The 19861-nt window shown below is 38.1% G+C and overlaps 2 protein-coding genes across 2 annotated transcripts in view; one reads left to right on the plus strand and one right to left on the minus strand.

The window, feature by feature from the left end:
- LOC141451657 (uncharacterized) overlaps nucleotides 1-19861 on the minus strand; it is a 618152-nt gene that overhangs the window by 589822 nt on the left and 8469 nt on the right. The gene's annotated exons all lie outside the window — the stretch shown is intronic.
- The window catches only part of LOC141451663 (potassium voltage-gated channel protein Shaw-like), a 231910-nt gene continuing 226603 nt past the window's right edge, over nucleotides 14555-19861 (plus strand). The window contains exon 1 of the mRNA XM_074123155.1: nucleotides 14555-14805. The gene's annotated coding sequence lies outside the window, so the exon portion shown is untranslated. The remainder of the gene's footprint in view (nucleotides 14806-19861) is intronic.

Below are 19861 nucleotides of genomic sequence, written 5' to 3' on the forward strand. Positions count from 1 at the left end.
GTTCTGGACGTCCATCAACTGCCCGAATCGACGAAAATGTTGAAAAAAATTCGAGAGCTGGTGTTCACAGACCGTCGACAGACAATTGATCAACTGTCAGAGAGTAGTGGGTTATCTTGGAGCTCGGTTCAGCGAATTTTAACGGAAGATTTGGGGATGAAAAGGGTTGCTGCCAAGTTTTTTCCTCGAGTTCTGACTGACAATCAAAAAGAACATCGAGTTGAAACATGTCGTGCTTTGAAACAACAGCTTGAAACTGATCCAGACTTTCTGTCAAAGGTCATTTCTGGTGATGAGTCATGGTGCTATGGTTATGACCCAGAAACAAAGCAACAGTCGAGCCAATGGAAGACGTCATCTTCACCCCGACCAAAAAAATGTCGTCAAGTCAAGTCAAACATCAAAACAATGCTGATTTGCTTTTTTGATGCCAAAGTCGTAGTCCATTCAGAGTTTGTCCCCCCAGGTCAGACCGTCAATCAAACCTTGTATTTGGAAGTTTTGAAAAGATTGCGCAATAGTGTTCGCCAAAAAAGACCCGATTTGTGGCAAACAGGAGACTGGTTCTTCCACCACGACAATGCACCTGCACACACAGCCATCTCTGTTACACAGTTTTTGGCTAAAAATGGCATGGTTCCGCTGCCCCACGCACCTTACTCGCCTGACCTGGCTCCGTGCGACTTTTTCTTATTTCCACGCATGAAAAAGGGCATGAAAGGTCACAGATTTGACAACATTGAAGAGGTCAAGAAAAAAACGAAGAAGGAGCTGTCAGCCATTTCTAAAGATGACTACAAAAAATGTTTCGAACAGTGGAAGCACCGGTGGGACAAATGTATTAGTTGTAATGGAGAGTATTTTGAAGGGGATAAGGTTGTTCTGTAAAAAATTTGTAAATAAGTAGCTTTTAAAAAATAATTCCGGTTTTTTTTTTGGTACACCCTCGTATATTCCCAGTGAAAACTACAAATGTTTTCAGTGAAATGGCACAACCGAAATGGATAATTTTGTCGTAGATTCTTCAATTTCATAGCAAATCGCAAGTAACGATAGCAATGACGTTAAACTTTAATGAAATAAATGTAATTTTGGGTTGTTAAAGGCTATATAATTAAAAGGATAATTAAAAAAGAAGGGGCCAATTAAAAAACACTTGATAAAGTGATAGGTCAGCAAAGTACTTTAACTGGATTTTACAACTGAAGAGTAGTATTCAAACGTTCCAATAACAGAGGAAGAATTAAAATTGAATTTGTGATTTTTAATGTTTAAAGTTTTTTTTTTTTTTTTTTTTTTTTTTTTTTTTTTTTTTTTTTTTTAATTTATTTAGCCATTTACAATCTGCATAATACACTATACAATAAGTAAATAAGGAGATAGAAGTATAGAGGCGTGAAAGGCAGGAGGAAAGAAACTGCCCAGCGGCAGCACTTTCTGCAGGATATTTATTTTAGGCCTTCAGACTGCGAGGAAGTCGCGGGGCCACTGGCGATTCAGTCGGCGAGGAGGATTGTCAGGGATATCAGAGGAGACGAGAGACTGTACTAGAGAATTGGGACAAGTGGAGAGAGCACTATGGAATTTTTGATATTTAGTCTTGGCTAACTGGTGTACGAAGGGGATGTTAAGGTCGTTGTGTAGAGTGAGGTTAGTCACGTAGAAAGGAGCGTCAGCTATCTGTCGGAGGAGTTTTGACTGAAATGTTTGTACAGTCCGTACGTTTGTAGGTTTGGCTGAACCCCACAGCTCTAGTCCGTAAGTCCACATTGGTTTGAGGATAGTACTGTATATTAATCGTTTGAGTTCAATATGTAATTTGGAGCGTCGTCCAAGAAGTCTGTAAAGAAGTTTCGCACGTTTTGTCATAGCTTGTCTTTTAAGTCTAGTGTGTGGGTTCCACGTGAGTCGCTTGTCTATGTAGAGCCCAAGGTAGCGCACCAGATCTGTATGAGGAAGAGGATTGCTGTTGAAGAGGACAGGTGGACAGGAGCCCCGCCGGAGAGTAAACGTGGCATGCTGGCATTTCTGTGGGTTCATTTTAATCCGCCACTTCTTTGCCCAGGATTCTATTTTATGTAAGTGTGTCTGTAATTTGTATGAAGCTGATGTAGGATGTGTACTTGTGGAAAGTATGGCTGTGTCGTCTGCATATGTACAGAGTAGTGTAGAGGGTTGTACAGGTATGTCTGATGTGTATACTGTGTAGAGAACGGGGCCAAGTATACTCCCCTGCGGCACTCCCGCCCCCACTGTGGAGAAAGAAGAGATTGCTGAGCCAGTACTAATTTGAAAGAACCTATCTGAAAGATAGGAGCGCAGAATGAGGTAGTACGTTGAGGAAAGATGCTTTTTTAGTTTGAACAGTAATCCAGGATGCCAAACACGGTCGAAAGCCTGGCTTACGTCTAAGAATGCCCCTGAGCAATACTGTTTTCTCTCCAGTGCTGAAGCAATAACATCAACAACCCGGTGACATTGTTGAACAGTACTATGATGACGCCTGAAACCAAATTGGTGGTCTGGTATAACACTAAACTCCGACAATATGGGGTTAATACGCTTAAGTAGCAGTTTTTCAAGAACTTTTCCTAGAGTCGGCAGTAGGCTGATAGGTCTGTAGGATGAGGGAAGGTGAGCAGGTTTTCCAGGTTTCGGAATCATTCGCACTACTGAATACTTCCAGGATAGCGGAAAGTATGTAGTACGAAGGACAGAGTTGTAAATGTAGGTGAGGAAGATGATAGCTTTTTTAGGTAGGTGGCGGAGGATTTCAGAGGTGATGAGGTCATATCCAGGAGACTTTCTAGATGGAAGATTCTTGATAGTGTACTTAACGTCCGAAGGAGTAAAGGCTTTTGGTGGTAGTGAGAGAGGAAGTGGAACGTCCAGTTTTGTTTGTATTTTAGCCATGTGTAAGTCGTCCGACATATCAGGATGAGGTGTAAAGACATTTGTCAAGTGATGAGCAAACAGTGTAGCTTTGTCCTCGTCCGATTTCGCCCAAGTCCCGTCGTCCCGTCTAAGTGGAGAAGGAGTGTGTTTATAGGACAGAAGCCTGCGTGTAGCGGTCCAAAGAGATTTACGGTCTGTAGTCAGGTTTGTAATGAAGGCATCGTATTTTTCAATTTTTAGCTTTTGTAAATTTCTTTTCAGTTGTCTTGTGAGTCTAAAGTATATCCGTTTGTCACTAGGATAACGTGTTTGTTGCCAGAGGGCTCGTGCTCTCCTTTTTTCTCTTATGAGTATTCGTGTTTCTATAGGTAAGTTATATTGTCTAGTATTCTTCCGATGTAAGTGAGTAGTCGATTCCCAGATGGAAGTCTGTATTGCGTTAGTCAGCGTGTAAACTGCTTCATCAACTTCGTCAGCAGTTTTTAAAGAGAGAGATAGATTAAGTTTAGTGTCAAGTAAAGTTTGGAAGTTGTCCCAGTCAACAGGTCCGGTAATTAGAGAAGGACGAGGCGGAAGTGTCTTAGGTGTCGCAGTTAGTACCAACAGCACAGGACTGTGGTCAGAAGAAAGATCAGTAAGAGTGTAGATGTCTGTACATTGTGAAGATGTCTGAGAGGTAACGAAAATGTCTAGGATGTCAGGCAGTTTAGAGAGAGCTGTCGGCCAGTAAGTTGGTTGATCAGGAGACAATACATTGTAGTTAGAGGAAGAGAGAACATTGAGTAGAGTGCATCCTCTAGGATTAGTTGTGCGACAACCCCACTGCGGATGTTTAGCGTTATAGTCCCCACCTGCCAAGAATTTAGGCCCCAGTTTGCCAAAGAAAGTACTAAATTCTTGTGATGATATTGCTTTGTTAGGCGGGCAGTACACCGCTGCCACATTCAAAGAGAATGGGTGGCAAGACAATGTAACTGCCACGGACTGGAGAGCATCAGTTTGCTCAGTGAGGAGTAGGCTGTGAATTAAAGAGGAGCGGATGAGAATGGCTGCGCCACCATGGGCAGTGTCGTCCGGGTGGTCGGCTCTGAATGTTTAAAGTTAAAGAAAAAATTAGATTAGATTAGATTAGACTAGGGTGGCCTCAAGGTCTACGCCACTGCGACCTCTTTGGATCTATTGTGGCTCCCCTGACTTTAAAGCTCACCCTCCAGACCTGTCCTTTTAATCAGACTCTTAACGCTGGAGAGCGCGACTCTTGGGTAAAGCTCACAGGCCTCGGTTTTCCCTCCCCGAGAAGTAACATCCTTAGCCACACGAGCCCCTCACACTGACACAACACGTGCAGTGCCGTTTCCTCCTCCTCTTCCTGACAGAACCTACAGAGGCTATCATCTGCCAGGCCCATGCGATGCATGTGTTTTCTGAGCCTGCTGTGGCCCAGTTAATAGGCCTACAATCATCCTTATAGCCCCACGGCCTTGACGGAAGAAAAAAATTAAGAAAGGTTGAATGAACATTAATGTGATGTCATTAAGAAGATAATAAAAACAATGTTTAACACCCAGACAAACGGAACAATGCAGAACAAAACAAGAAGTTATATTATTATACGAAAACTTTAAGAGTAAACATCCTGTCAAATAGCACACAATTCTATGTCCAATAGAAACCATAAATATAAACTTCCCTAGAATGAAGAAAACAGTTCCAACTTAATTGGATAATCAAATATCTATTTTCACTTTTATATGTTTTGAGTTGTTGGAAAAAGTCGTTAATTATTTTTTTGGTACTTAGTACTGTAGTAAGAAGTTATTGAGATCAAATTAAATTAAGCATTTACAGGAAATGAAGCTTTTATAATCATTTTTAGAAACTTAAATAGGTCATGACGTCGTTTTATTTTTATTTCTTTGGTAGAATTCGTCAACCGGAAATCCGCCATTAAAGGCTGGCAATTATTTTTACTTCCTCTTTCTGTACTAGGAGGGGGAGGGGAGGGACAATTGTGTCAAGTTTTCGTGAGTCTGGGGTCTTCCTGGTGATATTTGTTTTTAAGATTTCCTGAGTACAAAAAAAGAAGTTTGTGAGTTTGTAACCAGAGATTTTTGGAGTAAGTATAAAAAGTTACAGGAAGTTAAAATAAGATTTTGTTACGATTCTAAAATACAGGACACGAGAATAAACTGGTGATCAGCAAGAGTGGTGGGAGACGGAAACAAGTGAAGTCGAATTCTCTTGTAACAAACTGGATCAATCTATCTCTGATAATGGATAAAAGTCAGATAAAATCGACCAATTTGTTCTCTCGAATTTCGTACGATCTCAATTAAATCGCGGAACATAAAATGGGTAAAACTATCGCTGTAGAATAATCCAGAAAACCACCAACGTCATTTTTTTTTTTATTATATTCCGAGAGAACCAAAGTCAATCTCAAAACAAAATATTTTCTCTGAAAACTCTATTACAAAATTGGAAACGATGGCAATACTTTTCTCATATTAGGAGCACAGAAAATGAAAAAAAAAAACCGTATTGCAGTGCAAAGAGAAAATGCATTTTACTAACTGACCAGAAATGAAAAGTGAACACGTGACAATATGATGAAATAGTATGTGATAAAATGCCACCTGATGATGCTGGCAGTGAGGAACAAACACACACACTTCTGGGCTTTTAATAACGATCGTAGAACGTAACGTCCGGATTATTGCTAGTTCAAAAGTTATTGTCTAATAAATTCTTCAAGTTAACTGTCGGTTTATGACGTCGGTTCAATCTATGCCGATTCACATATAGGGGCGCCACAGGTAGAGTACATAGGATCTATTTTTATACTGCATTGCTTTTGAAAAGATAATGATTTTCCAATCAAAAGGCACTATTGGACAATGTCCCTAAACAAGTACAAAACATTGCCCTTGCCGAAATAAGAACTCTAATGGATGTCTAGGATTATTTAGATGCCCTCAAAGTCAATGTGGGGATGCCTTCAAAGACGATCTTTACCAGAGAATACTAAAGAAGAGATTCGGTAAAAATTTCAGTAGCTCCTCTGACGAGTGGTTGAAAAATAATAATTGCAAATTAAGTCACTACTTAAATTAATTTTTATTATTCCATCAAAATTTTGATCCCTCTACCTTTTTCTTGAAAATAGTTGAGAGTAATTGAGAATTTAGAAGCAAAATGTCTTATCAAGACATAGTAGAGCTAAAGTCGTTTAATTTGTTTTAGAAGTAGCAAACGCTGTTGCTTAGCTCTCCGGTCGTCAAGTTGTAAAGTTAGTTGGGAGAGTTGAGAGCCGTAGATCGGTCCCCATCCCTCAAGTATACACTTAGGCCACCCTACTTTCCACTTCTCGATTTCGATATGTAAATCGTTCAAGTTCACATTGAATTTCTGTCAAAGATCTGAGAAGAGAAAATGTGATACGAACAGACAAATACTCAAGATTTTAAATCAATTTAAAATTAGAGGGAAACCTTAAATCTTTTCACAGTGAAGTAAATTTAATATAATTTTCCCTTGGAGAATGGTTGAAATAAAAGTGGCAGAATGTCATTCTGTAAAATCTTTAATGGAAAATTTGTAGAGGAATTTTGGTCGCTAAGTTACAGTCAGATTTTCTGGTGGGTTCAAACCTACATATAAACTTTCAGCTTCCACCCAATTTTAGTTTTCAAAATATTACGAGAACATACATTCTCTGCAGCGTGCACAAAACTCTTCTTTTTTTTATGTTATCTTTTTTTAGTCATTTATTTAGTTACAATCAACGCATTTTGCGTTATAAGCAACAACGATAACAATAAATAACAGAGTGGAGAAGTTACCCAGCGGTAACACTCCAAAAACATCCTAAATTCTACTGACTCTCTTCATCAGAGAGGAGATCGCGAGGCCACTGTCTTTTAAGACGTCTGAAAGTGTTGTCTGGCAATGTTCTTGAAGATAGATGTTGTACAAATGGATTGTGATGTGTTTGAATCTAAGATGGAATTTTCTGTAACGTGTTTTTGCAACTTGTGTGACGAAAGAAATGTTCAAGTCTGTGTGAATGGTTTGATTGGTGACGTAGAAAGGAGCGTTTACTATAGAGCGAAGATTTTTAGATTGCAAGGACTCTGGATCCTTTGCAGATTCGAGCGTTTGGTTGAACCCCACAGTTCGAAGCCATAAGCCCATACCGGCTTTAATATACTTACATATATAAGACTTTTGTTGTCCAGAGTGAGTTTTGATCTGTTGTCGAGTAGTCTTTTCAGTTGTCGGAAGCGTCGGTTGAGTTCTGTTCTCTTAAGTCGAGTATGAGGGTTCTGTCAAGGTAAAGCCCAAGGTAGCGGACTATGTTGACTACTGGTAAAGGATTTAAATTGTAAAAGACAGGAGGAAGAATGATGCGTCAAAGAGTGAAGGTAATGTTTTGAGAGCACAAAACTCAGAAACTTTTTGTGCAAATCATTTAGTATCTAGTAAGACTCTGACTAGACCGTTCGATAATTGAGGGATTTTCAATAATTGTCAAGTCAATGACAAGAAAATTACGACAGAAGATTGGAATAATAGATTTTGGGAGAAGGGTGGAATTTGGGTTGGAAACAGAGCCAGAGAAAAATTGCAGAAAGAAAACTGACTTCTGGTAGGGACATAGATGAATGAGCGAACCGTATTAGGGATGGGTATCGGGGATGTCGTCAGACAAGGAGAGAGGGCAATATCGAGGGGTTCGAGGGGAAAAAAAATTGTGATGAGCATCCCTTCAAAACTTTCCCCCACTAATTTGCCTAAATAAAAATATTTCTTAAAATTTGTCTCGGCCCAAACAATATTCCTGAAATAGAATTGATTTTAAGGAAGGAAAAACGACAATACAGCTTACTCTAAATCTCCAATAAAATTAATACCCTCTGAGCAAAAGTTTGAACCCAAAATGTTTGACCTAACTCACTTTAGGTCAAAGTTCAAATGTTCAAATTCAAATCAGAATTGATGACTGTCTTCAAACAGTTAAAGAAATCTCGAAAAGGCAATGAAACAGTATTTTAGAAGTACTTAGAATAAGATTTAGAATGTGGGTACTATAATTTAAGACAAAAGTTTATTCAAGTCAATTAATACCTTTGCCACAATAGACGTTAGAACAATCTAAAATTCAGATTCCAAAAAAATGAAGTTATGAGGTTTGCTGTTTCGGGAGGCTGTACAGTGTGAGAGAGAGAGCGTTAGTGTTTGAGAGAGAGACAGAGAAGAAAAACTGATGCTTTGATCATAAATTCCCATCACGCCAAATTCTAGCATCACACTAACATCCAGTATAACGACCGGAAGTTACTTTCCCTCAGAACAGACTCCATTAGTTTTACTCCAAAATTTATGGTAGTTTTAAAAAAAGGAAATGACAATAAAGTCAAATTCTGTATGACTTAAATAGATCCTAGAGAAAAGGCTCTATTAATCTGGCACGATGTTTACAGTTAGAGCACATTGTGCTTTGAAACTAAAAATTTTGTTAAAGTCCTGTCGAATAAAAAATAATGGGAGCTTTAAAAAAAAAAAAAAAGTCCGGTCGAATAATTGCCAACAACGAGTTGACGACAAATTTAGAGGATACAATCTTTTTTATTAATAAAAACTTGTAATTTTAAGTTTCTGTTTGAATAATTATTATGATTATTTTTTGCAAGAATATAATAAATCTCTAGGAAATTCAAATAAGAGAAGACAAAGCTTATGCGCACCTCAAGACACCAGAGCCAACAAGAAGAGCAAGTTCAGATTCTCCACATGCGACAAATTCAAATACCTTGACTCCGTACTGACAGCAAATTGTGAAATAACCGCTGAAATCTAAAGGAAGAGTAACTGCAGGAAACAGGTGTTTATATGCGTTACAAAAAGTTATGCGGTTTAAGAATTTGTCACGTCCGGCGAAAATTATTATTTATAAAACAATAATAAGGCCGGTAATGATGTACGGTAGCGAGTATCTTGGGCAATGACACAAGAATGTGAGAATATGCCGAGGATATGGGAGCGAAAATTAAGTGCGAAAAACCTACGGCCCGGTGTACATTGACAGTGTGAATGGAGGCTCCGAAAGAACGAAGAACTCAAGAAACTATACGGAGAACCTGACATAGTTTCTTGTATCAAAAAAGGCCAGGCTGAGGTGGCTCTCGACCATGTTGAACGGATGCCCCATCACCGAGTTCCTAAAAAAGTATTATATGGACACCTGGGGGGGGGGCGCAAGACGTATAGGTCGTCCCAGGATAAGATGGTTGGATGACGTAGAAAGAGTTCTGCGAAAGGTGGGTGTTAGAAGGTGGCGCCTAAAAGCCGAGGACAGGCACTCTCTCTTGAATGAGGTCCAGGTCTTACTACAGCACCACGGGAAGAAGAAGAAGGAGATTCAAATTAGAAGTTTGATTATATCGTTGATTTCATTCATTCTAATATAAGTATTCAGTTTGGTGTAGAGATTTCCACTTCACTTTCGATCCCTTCTCGCACAAGACATTCTGAATGACCTCAACAGAAAGTAGAGTAAGCGAGCTCTAAGATGCTTCTCGGGAGAAATCCAAGGCAGGCTTTGACTCCATATAATATTAATATTCCAACCCCACTAGGGAAAAAAAATAATCACAATAAGGAGTTCTCCCTCAAAAGTAAACTCATGGGTTAGCCAACAATATCAGAGTAAAGAAAACCTTAGCATTTCCAATTCCCAAAGCATTCCCTAGAGAGAGAACACTATCCTACGGAACCACTAAACCAATTACCAGTAGAGCAAGCTGAAGTCCCACTTCCTGTATATTACAAGGTGTTCACTTTTCGTTTAGTTTGTAGAAAATTGGTAAACTGGAAACTCGAATCGGGTAATAACAGGAACTTTTTGTTTTTCATTTTTGTTTTGGCATTACAGCGCACGGAAGGCCTGTAGCCTACTCAGATATAGACTTAATAAGGTTTTTGCAGGATATAATTGTAACCTTCCAAAACAATGGAGGACCTTGCATTTAAAGGGTTTACTCCTGAAGCCGAAGCTATCTCCAAGGGAAGGTACACCCTGCAGTGTATATGCCTTGGTGTGCTTGTGTCGTGAATGCAGTGTAAGTATATTGTGCCTCTATTGTTCAATGTAAGTGCATCACCATAATTTGCTAGGAACCCGTGGGATTGCAACACCCAGGGAGATGCATGCAACAGCGCGACCCCTGCTGTAATGAGATTTTACTTTCTCCTAATAAGAGGTTGTTATTGTGATGGTGCAGGCTGTAAATTCGGGTTTTTCACCAGATATATAACACATGGGCTGAAAAATCCCGGGCCTAACACATAGATGGCGCTAGATGTATTGCATTCACCTCTTTTTCAGTTAGTACTAACCTTCAAAAGACAGCTGTTAAAATTTCATGATATTCTATTCATTAGTTTGTGAGTTATTGTGCTAAGAGTGACGCTAATTTTGTTATTTTCAAAACAATGGATCAAAAACAATTTCGTGTTTTAATTTTTACACTGCTTCTTGATGGGAAAAAATACCGGTTCAAGCGAAGCAATGGCTTGAAAAGTGTTATGGGGACTCTGCTCCATCAGAAACAACAATAAAACGTTGGTTTGCTGGACTTCAAACGTGGCCGTAGAGACACCGATGATGCAGAACGCATTGGACGTCCAAATGAGGCGATAACACCAGAAAACATAAAAACAATCCACAAAATCGTTTTGAATGATCGAAAAGTGAAGTTGCGTGAGTTAGCTGACATCGTAAAGATATCAAAAGAACGTGTTGGTTTTATATTGCATGAGCATTTGACTATGAGAAAGCTCTGTTCAAAGTGGGTGCCGCGTTTGCTCACTGTTGACCAAAAACAAGAACGTGTTGATGATTCTGAGCAGTGTTTGTCCATGTTTAAACGTAATAAACGGGAATTTTTGCGTCGATATGTGACAATGGATGAAACATGGATGTTATGTCCCCTAAGTTAGAAAAAGTGATTACGCCAATAATTTTCTCCTTCTCATTCTGTTCTCACTTCAAAATCGCACAAAATTCCAAATTTGTACCACAATTAGTTGTCATCAAGTGAAGCGATAACAAGATTTGTATTATAACTAGTTAAACGGAAGTAAGTCTCTTGAAAAACTCAAAGAGGTTTCCTGTTTGCACCCAACATCTAGATCTATAATCTTTATTTCAAAAAAACTTCTTCAGGAAAATTCATTTCAGGGCACTTCTGGAGGAAAAGAGATCAGATCGAAATACGATCTAAGGGCAAGGAGTACGAGAAAGAGAAAATTACAAAAAAGAAAATAGGAAAACTTCATAAATTTCTCTTTCAAGAAAGCATCAAAGGAGAAAGAGAGAGAGATGAGAGAAATCAATAAGTTTTCATCACAGTTTTATTGCTATTACATTAGACCCTATATGTATTTTTACTAAATTTACTTTTACTACATGGAATACATTATTTATTTATACAGTTTGTAATTTAGATACATAAGACGGGAGACTACGAGTAAGGAAATCTGAAAGTTATTGTAATGGCGTGCGCGGCCAGGCTATACCCCCACAGACTACGATCAACTGAAGAGTGATGAGGCGTGAGTTATCTGATAAGCCCACTTGCTTGCTTTGACAATCTAATGTAGCGTGACATCACGGTGTGTGTGTGTGAGGATAACCCTGTTCCTTCGTACTACAGACACCCTTCTACCAATCTATATGCGTTACTGATAATGGCAGCCGAGCGTAACGCAGCATCTCAGTGATAAAATAAAGAGATCCGGTGTATTCAGAACCCTTTACTAAAAAAAGGGTTTTTTCGGCTTATCTTTTACAAACTACCTTGACCTGATTTTTAGTCCTATTGTGTACTAGATAAAGATTTAATTGTCTCCTATTTTTCCATTTATTGATCATGAATAGATAGTTAAATTGAGATCTCATATCCCTTATTTCTTAACTCTGAACCACGGCTGACTGCAGAATTAATCCGTCAAGGCCGCGTGGGGCTATAAGGATGATTGTAGGCCACTGCAGACTCAGAAAACACATGCATCGCATGGGCCTGGCAGATGATAGCCTCTGTCAGGAAGAGGAGGAGGAAACGGCACTGCACGTGTTGTGTCAGTGTGAAGGCGCTCGTGTGGCTAAGGATGTTACTTCTCCGGGGAGGAAAAACCAAAGCCTTGAGAGCTTTACCCAAGAGTCGCGCTCTCCAGCATTAAGAGTCTGATTAAAAGGACAGGTCTGGAGGGTGAGCTTTAAAGTGAGGTGAGCCACAATAGATCCAAAGGGGTCGCAGTGGCGTAGGCCTTGAGGCCGCCCTAGTCTAATCTAATCTAACTCTGAACCACTGTACTTCATCAAATTAAAGAAGCAATGATGAACCCGCCACTGAAAAGCATCAGCGATGAATATTGTGGGAGTTCTACTAAAAAAATCTTCCATTGTTTTACTAAAATTTACAGGCCTAATTTAATCCCAAATTACGATCTATCCTTAAATTAAAGACATATTAACCCTCATAATGATTGCTTCTCAAAACTCCTGTATACTTGAAATCACAATCACAGTACTTGATGTACTCTATTCAAGAACCAAATCCATTAACCCCTTAACGTGCACACTCGAGTTAACTCGAGCGCGCTAAACTGGCCAAACTGTGCACACTCGAGATAATTCGAGCGGCGTTGCACTTTATGCTACTATAATTTTTCACTCTCGAATATAATCGAGAATTGAAAATAATGTGAAAGCAAACAAAAACAATCGTTTTATAGATATTTATCATTTACATGGGATTGTAAGCTCTAACAATTACTTAATCAAATATAAAATATAGCGGTTTTTTCAAAAAAAACTGTGCATTAAGGGGTTAATGGCTCGAAGAGGAGAGAATCCAAAATAAAATGAAGCGAAGAAGTTAGAAATAAAGGACAGAGAGCGCTCCCTAAATCCCACTAGTTATATTGCTTCCAATAATTTTTTGGTTTAAATTTATAGGTTTTATGAGAAGGTTTATGGAAGATATATTTTATAGAAAAACAGAAAAACAAGAAAAATGTTTTCCATTGTTGAAAACCAATTTTCATTCGCGAGTTAACCGCAAATTTTGGTTTTAAAATCTTTTGTTATTAATTAAGCATGAAAATTCTTATTTTGAATAATTATATTTATTGGGAAGGATAAGTTATAATACAGCTGTCTCTTATAATTCTTGAATAGAGTACTTCAAGTACTGTGTTTGTGATTTCAAGTATACAGGAGTTTTGAGAAGCAATCATTCTGAGGGTTAATATGTCTTTAATTTAGGGATAGATCGTAATTTGGGATTAAATTAGGCGTTCCTGTAAATTTTAGTAAAAAAAATGGAAGATTTTTTTAGTAGAACTCCTCCAATATTCATCGCTGATGCTTTTCAGTGGCGGGTTCATCACTGCTTCTTTAATTTGATGAAGTAAAGTGGTTCAGAGTTAGATTAGATTAGACTAGGGCGGCCTCAAGGCCTACGCCACTGCGACCCCTTTGGATCTATTGTGGCCCCCCTCACTTTAAAGCTCCTGGGGGAGGAATCTAAAGCAGGCTTGCGTACATTACGTACAAAAAGGCAGTAAGGGATAGAGAGATCAATCAGTAAAAATAATTTTCTTTACTTTCGGAAAACTCAAAATTGAAAACCTGCACGATTACAATGAGGGAAAACCAATCAGCTTCAATAAAAAAAAATGATAATTTTAGTAGTACAGTGGAACCTCGCATAACGAGCACCTCTCTTAACGAGTAATTCGCATAACGAGTAAAACAAATTGATTCTTATAGCGAGCGATGTTTCGCATAACGATAGTTTTCTAATGACATTTCACTGACTGCGCAGTTTTCGCTGACTCATCGAAAACTGCGCATTCTTCGATTAGTCATTCCTGTTTACGCATATGCGTTTCATATTCTCCACGTATCTAATGCATTGATACAGTCGAAACCGAACTTCACCGAATGAGTGGTGTATAGGGGAAGTCCATATAATGATATTTGTGTTTAAATATTATTGTGTTTATTTTGTTATCCCTCTAACAAAATGGCTTCGAAAAGAATTAAAATAACGTTAGAATTGAAACGTAAAATCATTGAGAAACGAGAAAATGGTGTAAGTGTGGCTGATCTAGCAATTATCCCCTTTTATTTTAATTTATATAAAAAAATTGTTTCGCTTAACGAGTATTTCGCATAACGAGTAAGGTTCTGGAACGAATTATGCTCGTTAAGCGAGGTTCGACTGTACTTGGTCCGGGACCAATCACAACTGTTTATCTTAACAGCAGCAGTTCAACATTTTTCAATATTTATTTTGTGCATTATTTTTATTTAAATTACTCTATTTACTTTGTTACAAACGTTTCTTTTTTTGTACATATTCTACAGACAGAAAGTGGCTTCTTTTTTCTCAAGTTTGATGTAAAACAAAAAAAAAAAAAGAAAAACAAGAAAAGACAAACTTTAGAATGAGATGGAAAAAGGGTAAGTGGTAAAATTTTCCACGAGAAGGGGAAGAAGAAAAATAATAATAAAAAAAAAAATACATTCAGTGGGAATAGGAGGACAGTAGAGCGCAGTCGCTGCCATGGTAACTGGAGTAAAGTACTAGACAAGCTCCAGTATCCCGCCTGTAGATGCGGAGCCACATTCTGTGCTCTGATTTGGTTTGCTCTTCTTACAAGTGCGTGGTCCGTCTTTATCCAATATCAATCGCTTTTTTTTCTGAACAAATATATTCTTTTCCGCGTTTTTTTAATTTTCTTTTAAATCCTTAAAAACTACCTGAAAGATTTTTTTGTTCATCACTAATCAGGTGATTGTTGTTCCGCAAAAAAATAATATATATCTTAACAATTGCGGTAAGTATTCTAAATCTCAACAAACTATTTTTCTTATCAATTTTATTCTAGCTAAATTTACCATTCTAACTTTTAAAATTTATCGAATTATAGGTTGACTATTTGGATTTTTGTTAAAGCTGCAACATTCCCCAAAAATTGCCTTTACAAAAAATAAAAAGGATAAACAAAAAACATCACTTCCGCAACAACTATTAATATAAAATATTTCCGTTTATAGGTCTAAATTTATTTACGTAACATATCTTTTGCTAACATTTATATATTTCAATTAATTTATTGAGGAAAATGTATTATAGATAACCACTCCCAAAAATGTTTTCAATTTTACAAAATAAATTTCTTAGTTTTTCACGTAACAATTTTACGTGGATAAAATAAAATATGTTCTGAATTTAAATTCATATATTTTTGCTTCCGGTCAAAAACAACCCAAAAACAATTTTAAGGATAAAAAAAAAAAGGGATTTAGAAATTTTTAGATTAAACAAATTATAAAATGATTTTCATTTGATGGTGGTAGTTCATTTCCCAGATTGTACAACTTTCCGTAATAAACATACCCTAAAATTTTAGGAACACCCACGTATTTTCCGTGTATTATACTAAGAGGAATTGTTGTGATTGGACACGAATTTGCAAAAATGAGTTTAAAAATGGAAATATCTGTTTGCCTCCATATTTTTCACTTATTACAACGCGATTGGTGCAAGCAGCAAGCGAATCTGAATATAAGTAACCAATAAAAATAAATTAAAGATCATTCTAATTGATTAAATAATATTTAAGTAAAGAAAATCTGGCTTGAACTAGAATGAGGGCCACCTAACAATGGTCATCAAAAGCGGTTAAAAAAGTACTGAATAAAAACAGTTCAATTCGGCGCTTCAGGCTTTTGATAAAGTGCGATGTGAGAATGGCAAGAGCTTATCATGAGAGCTTTAAAAAGTAAGAAAAGAAAAGAATTTGATTAAGCTGGATTGTACGAGGTCATGGACGTAGATGGTACTATATACAGTTGTGAATGAATGGTGAGATTGCTCACATAAAAGGGAACATCAGGATGATCTGAAAACTTTCTTGTCTGGAGATTTTGGATTTCGGATTAGGATTAAACGCTTTGCTGTTCCGTAGTATCAAAATCTGTATTCCGAAATAGGAACGATTGGAGAATAGATTAGATTAGAGGGCGGCCTTTAAAGCCTACGCCACTGCGATCCCTTTGGATCTATTGTGGTTCCCCTCACTTTAAAGCTCACCCTCCAGAACTGTCCTTTTAATCAGACTCTTAAATGCTGGGGAGCGACTCTTGGGTAAAGCTCTCAAGGCCTTGGTTTTTCCTCCCCCGAAAAGTAACATCCTTAGCCCTAGACAAGCCCCTCACACTGACCACAACACGTGCAGTGCCGTTTCCTCCTCCTCTTCCTGACAGAGGCTGTCATCTGCCAGGCCCATGCGATGCATGTGTTTTTCGAGCCTGCAGTGGCTCAGTTAATAGGCCTACAATCTTCCTTATAGAACCACACGGCCTTGACGGAATAGTCGAGTCAATTTTTTTTTTTTAGTCACAGTTGACTCCAGTCAGTTGCTTATTGAAGGAAAACCCGTATTATATTAAATCAAGATAAGAACGTTATTCAGGTGAACTTGAGGGAATATTTTTCTAGTAAAAGCAGAGGAAGATTTGTTTTCTTTATTCTTTGTTTGTGGAATTCAGGTGATTCAGAAGGTATCGAATGGCACTGGGGAGCAATGTGATATCTGAGAAGGTGTAAAGTTTGTACTTTAGATTGAAAGAGAAGATGCTGTTAGCCCTAAAAAGTGATTTTTAGTATTTGACGCTTCCCTCTCTTTCTCTAGTTCTCTCTCTCTATCTTTTGTGCGCGTCTTTGAGTAACACAAACGGATGCACAAAAGTACAAAAGCTCGTATATCTCAAACTCAATATTTCCTTTAAGAGACCACCTTTTATATGAGACAAATATTTTACAGCTCTAAGATTTCATTAGATTAGAATAGAAGAGCCTAGGGAATCGTTAGGATTATAGTACACATTAAGGCAAACAGGGAGCTTAGACGAGCAGATTTTTCTAGCCTACAGCGTAGTATCCTAGTGTAAGGGGCTCTACACAGTTCTCAGCAGCCCTGGCTGGGTATTCCCCCTAACAATGCAGGCAATACTTATACTAACAGCCCCCTTAATTGGGGGCCTAAATTGCTGGGTAATGTGGGCAACAGTTTGGATTTAGTAAACCTAAATGCGAACTCTAGCTCATTAACGTAGGCACTCATTGTCACACACAACAGATATTTTAAGTCCCAATAGAATTGTGTTTGCGCTACTGTATATCTGATTAAGGGTAATTAGCTCCTATAAAACGCCATTACAGAGAGAGAGATACGTAGAATAGTTAATAAGGAAGTGTTCAACTCCCTCATAGAATTCCCAGCTTCCAATATAGTTATCTCCCCTCAGAGTTTATCTACCCAGAAAGCTCTTAAAGCATATGTCCGGAGAAGTGAATCTCTTTAAAAGCCAATGACTTTTAAATGAAGAACAAAACTAACGAACTAAATCTAGATCTAGGACTCCTGCGAAGGACTCTTTTCAAAAAGCCCCCTAAGATTAGCGCAGGTACAATGTAACCTTCAGTTAACTAGAGCTGTTAAAAAAGGAATAACGCCTAAGTGGAGCTAAAGGCAGTAGCTCTAGAAACCATTACTAATCGATACCTTTCACCCGATTGGTTTCATGTCTACACAGACGGTTCAGCCCTAGAATCAAGACATAATGCGGGAGCCGGTGTGTACTCTGAAGCCTTTCAACTATCAGCACCTGTGGGGGAAAATATCCACTAATTATGATGGCGAGCTTGCCGGAATATTATTAGCCCTTGATAAAATGAAGCGGGGTCCTTGGTGCCGTATTGTGGTCTTTGTTGACTCGCATGCGGTGAATCTAGCTATAGCTGAAGCGAGATATGCAGAGTCGGCAGTCATAGCGAAATGCTGAGCAGCGATTGAGACTGCCAATGAAAGCAATAAGACTATAGCGCTCCAATGGATTCTAGGGCACTGTGGGCTGCTTGGAAACGAGAGGGCCGATGAATTGGCAAAAAGAGGTGCGCAAATGGATCAACCTGAGCCTGTCTTCGATCAGAAGTGAATTGCAGACAAAAAGCAAAAGCGGATGGAAAACGGTGGCAAGTATTGGTTGAACCAGGTGGACGAGTTCCACCTAATCTGACAAGAACGGGCGGCTTGGCCTGCTTCAGACTGCTCACGGGTCACATGATTATTTGCAGGCCCACCTATATCGCATTGGGTTGGCGGTGGACCCGACCTGCACTCTGTATGAAAGAGAGGACAAGTCCTCCGAACACCTCGACCTGTGTCTCTCTATCGAGGACACAAGAAATCTTATTTCATCGGACGATATCTACAGAAAGAAAGCATTTGTGTACTGGGAAGCCCGACGTCGGATGGCAGAACTGCCGTCACTTACGGGTGATGTAGATAAAAAAAAGGACTCTTTTCAAGGATATAATACAGACAATTTGATCAGTTTAGATTAATATTAATCTTTTTTGAGGACCACCAGGGAATCTTGATCACATGCTTGATTTTTCATCTCGAGAAGTATTAAAGGATATTAGTTTTATTCATTTGAATCTTAAAACTGTGAACCAAACAAAAAATCACGCAAATCTTTGCTTCTAAAAGCAACTGCTTTAGATATTATTTTTCTCAGCAGAATTTTCCTTACTTTAGTACTTATATAATGACACGTAATAAAAATGAAAAGCGGATAGAATAGCGAGAAAACAATGCCATCCGGGTTTGGGGGGTAGTAGAAACGCTTTGTTTGCTAAATTTCATATTCCTTTACATGGCTAGAGGGGCGGAAAAAGATCTTATAAAATAGAGGTTGATAGGATAGGATAATGTTGAATTAGATTAGAAGTTGTAAAACAGTTTGTACTTTTATCTGCAAGCAATTAGCTGGAGAATTAAATTACCCTGGCAAAGAATAGTTTATCATTTACTTTGTGAGCATTAAAATTATCTTTATTGCAATCAGTCGCTTATCAACACAATATCTAGGCATGCCTTTAGGCTCAGGGGAATAGCATAGTCCTACACTTTCAGGAAAGAGTAAACAATGAAAATGAATTAAGAAGATAGTTACAATCCAAAGAAAAAATGGGAATTCGTCAAAGTATTCGAACTTCCAGCGGTGATTCCAGGTTTTGTGGTTTGTATTTCTGAAAGAATATGCAATAAAATGGGAGGAGAGCCATTTGACTACAATTTAAAAAGGGGGGAAAAAAAGTCCCATGAAGCGAGAGCACTTTAATCAATTCTATGGGAATCTTATTGGACAAGGAAATCCCAGCTAAACTCAAACTAGGGAACCCCCAAACAGTAACACACTACAGATGTACCATTTAGGGAATCACATTTAAAAACTTTATGCCCAGACATTCGCAAAGAACAATCTCCAGACGCCTATATCCTCCTTACAAAACAATAACACCCTAAGGGCCCGAGTAGATAGATTGCAGAGGAATCAAACTGTATCACCGCACCCTTTTTTACCCCTTATCTAACTCTAACCCTAAACTTTCTGTATCCTTCATTTATTCCCGATTAGATTAGAGAGATTTTACAGCATCCATTTAGATCGTTTCTTCATATGTCAGATACTTCCATTTTTTGATCCCAAAAACACAGTTTTTTCGCCCCCCTAATATGGAAAAGAGTGAAACGGAAACGCTGTAGACACGAAGACGTATAGATCATAAAGTAACTTGTTGAATGTTGTGAATCTAGCAATTGTCTATTTTCCTTGCATTTTTTTTAATAAAACTTTTTTAACGAGTTGAACGGAAGGAAGATACATTTTTTTTCTTAAATAAATATTTAAATTGCTTCTAACATCTTTCTGCAAAATTACTTATAACAAAACTCTCTTATTATAATATTATTATATTATATTATAAATTCTTTCTTTATGGTCCTCTAAGGTGTAATTTGGAATAACGTGTTACAGAAT

Source organism: Rhodnius prolixus, unplaced genomic scaffold (assembly GCF_049639745.1).
Source record: "Rhodnius prolixus isolate KJV_2025 unplaced genomic scaffold, Rpr scaffold_14, whole genome shotgun sequence".
In the NCBI taxonomy this organism is placed as follows: Eukaryota; Metazoa; Arthropoda; class Insecta; order Hemiptera; family Reduviidae; genus Rhodnius; species Rhodnius prolixus.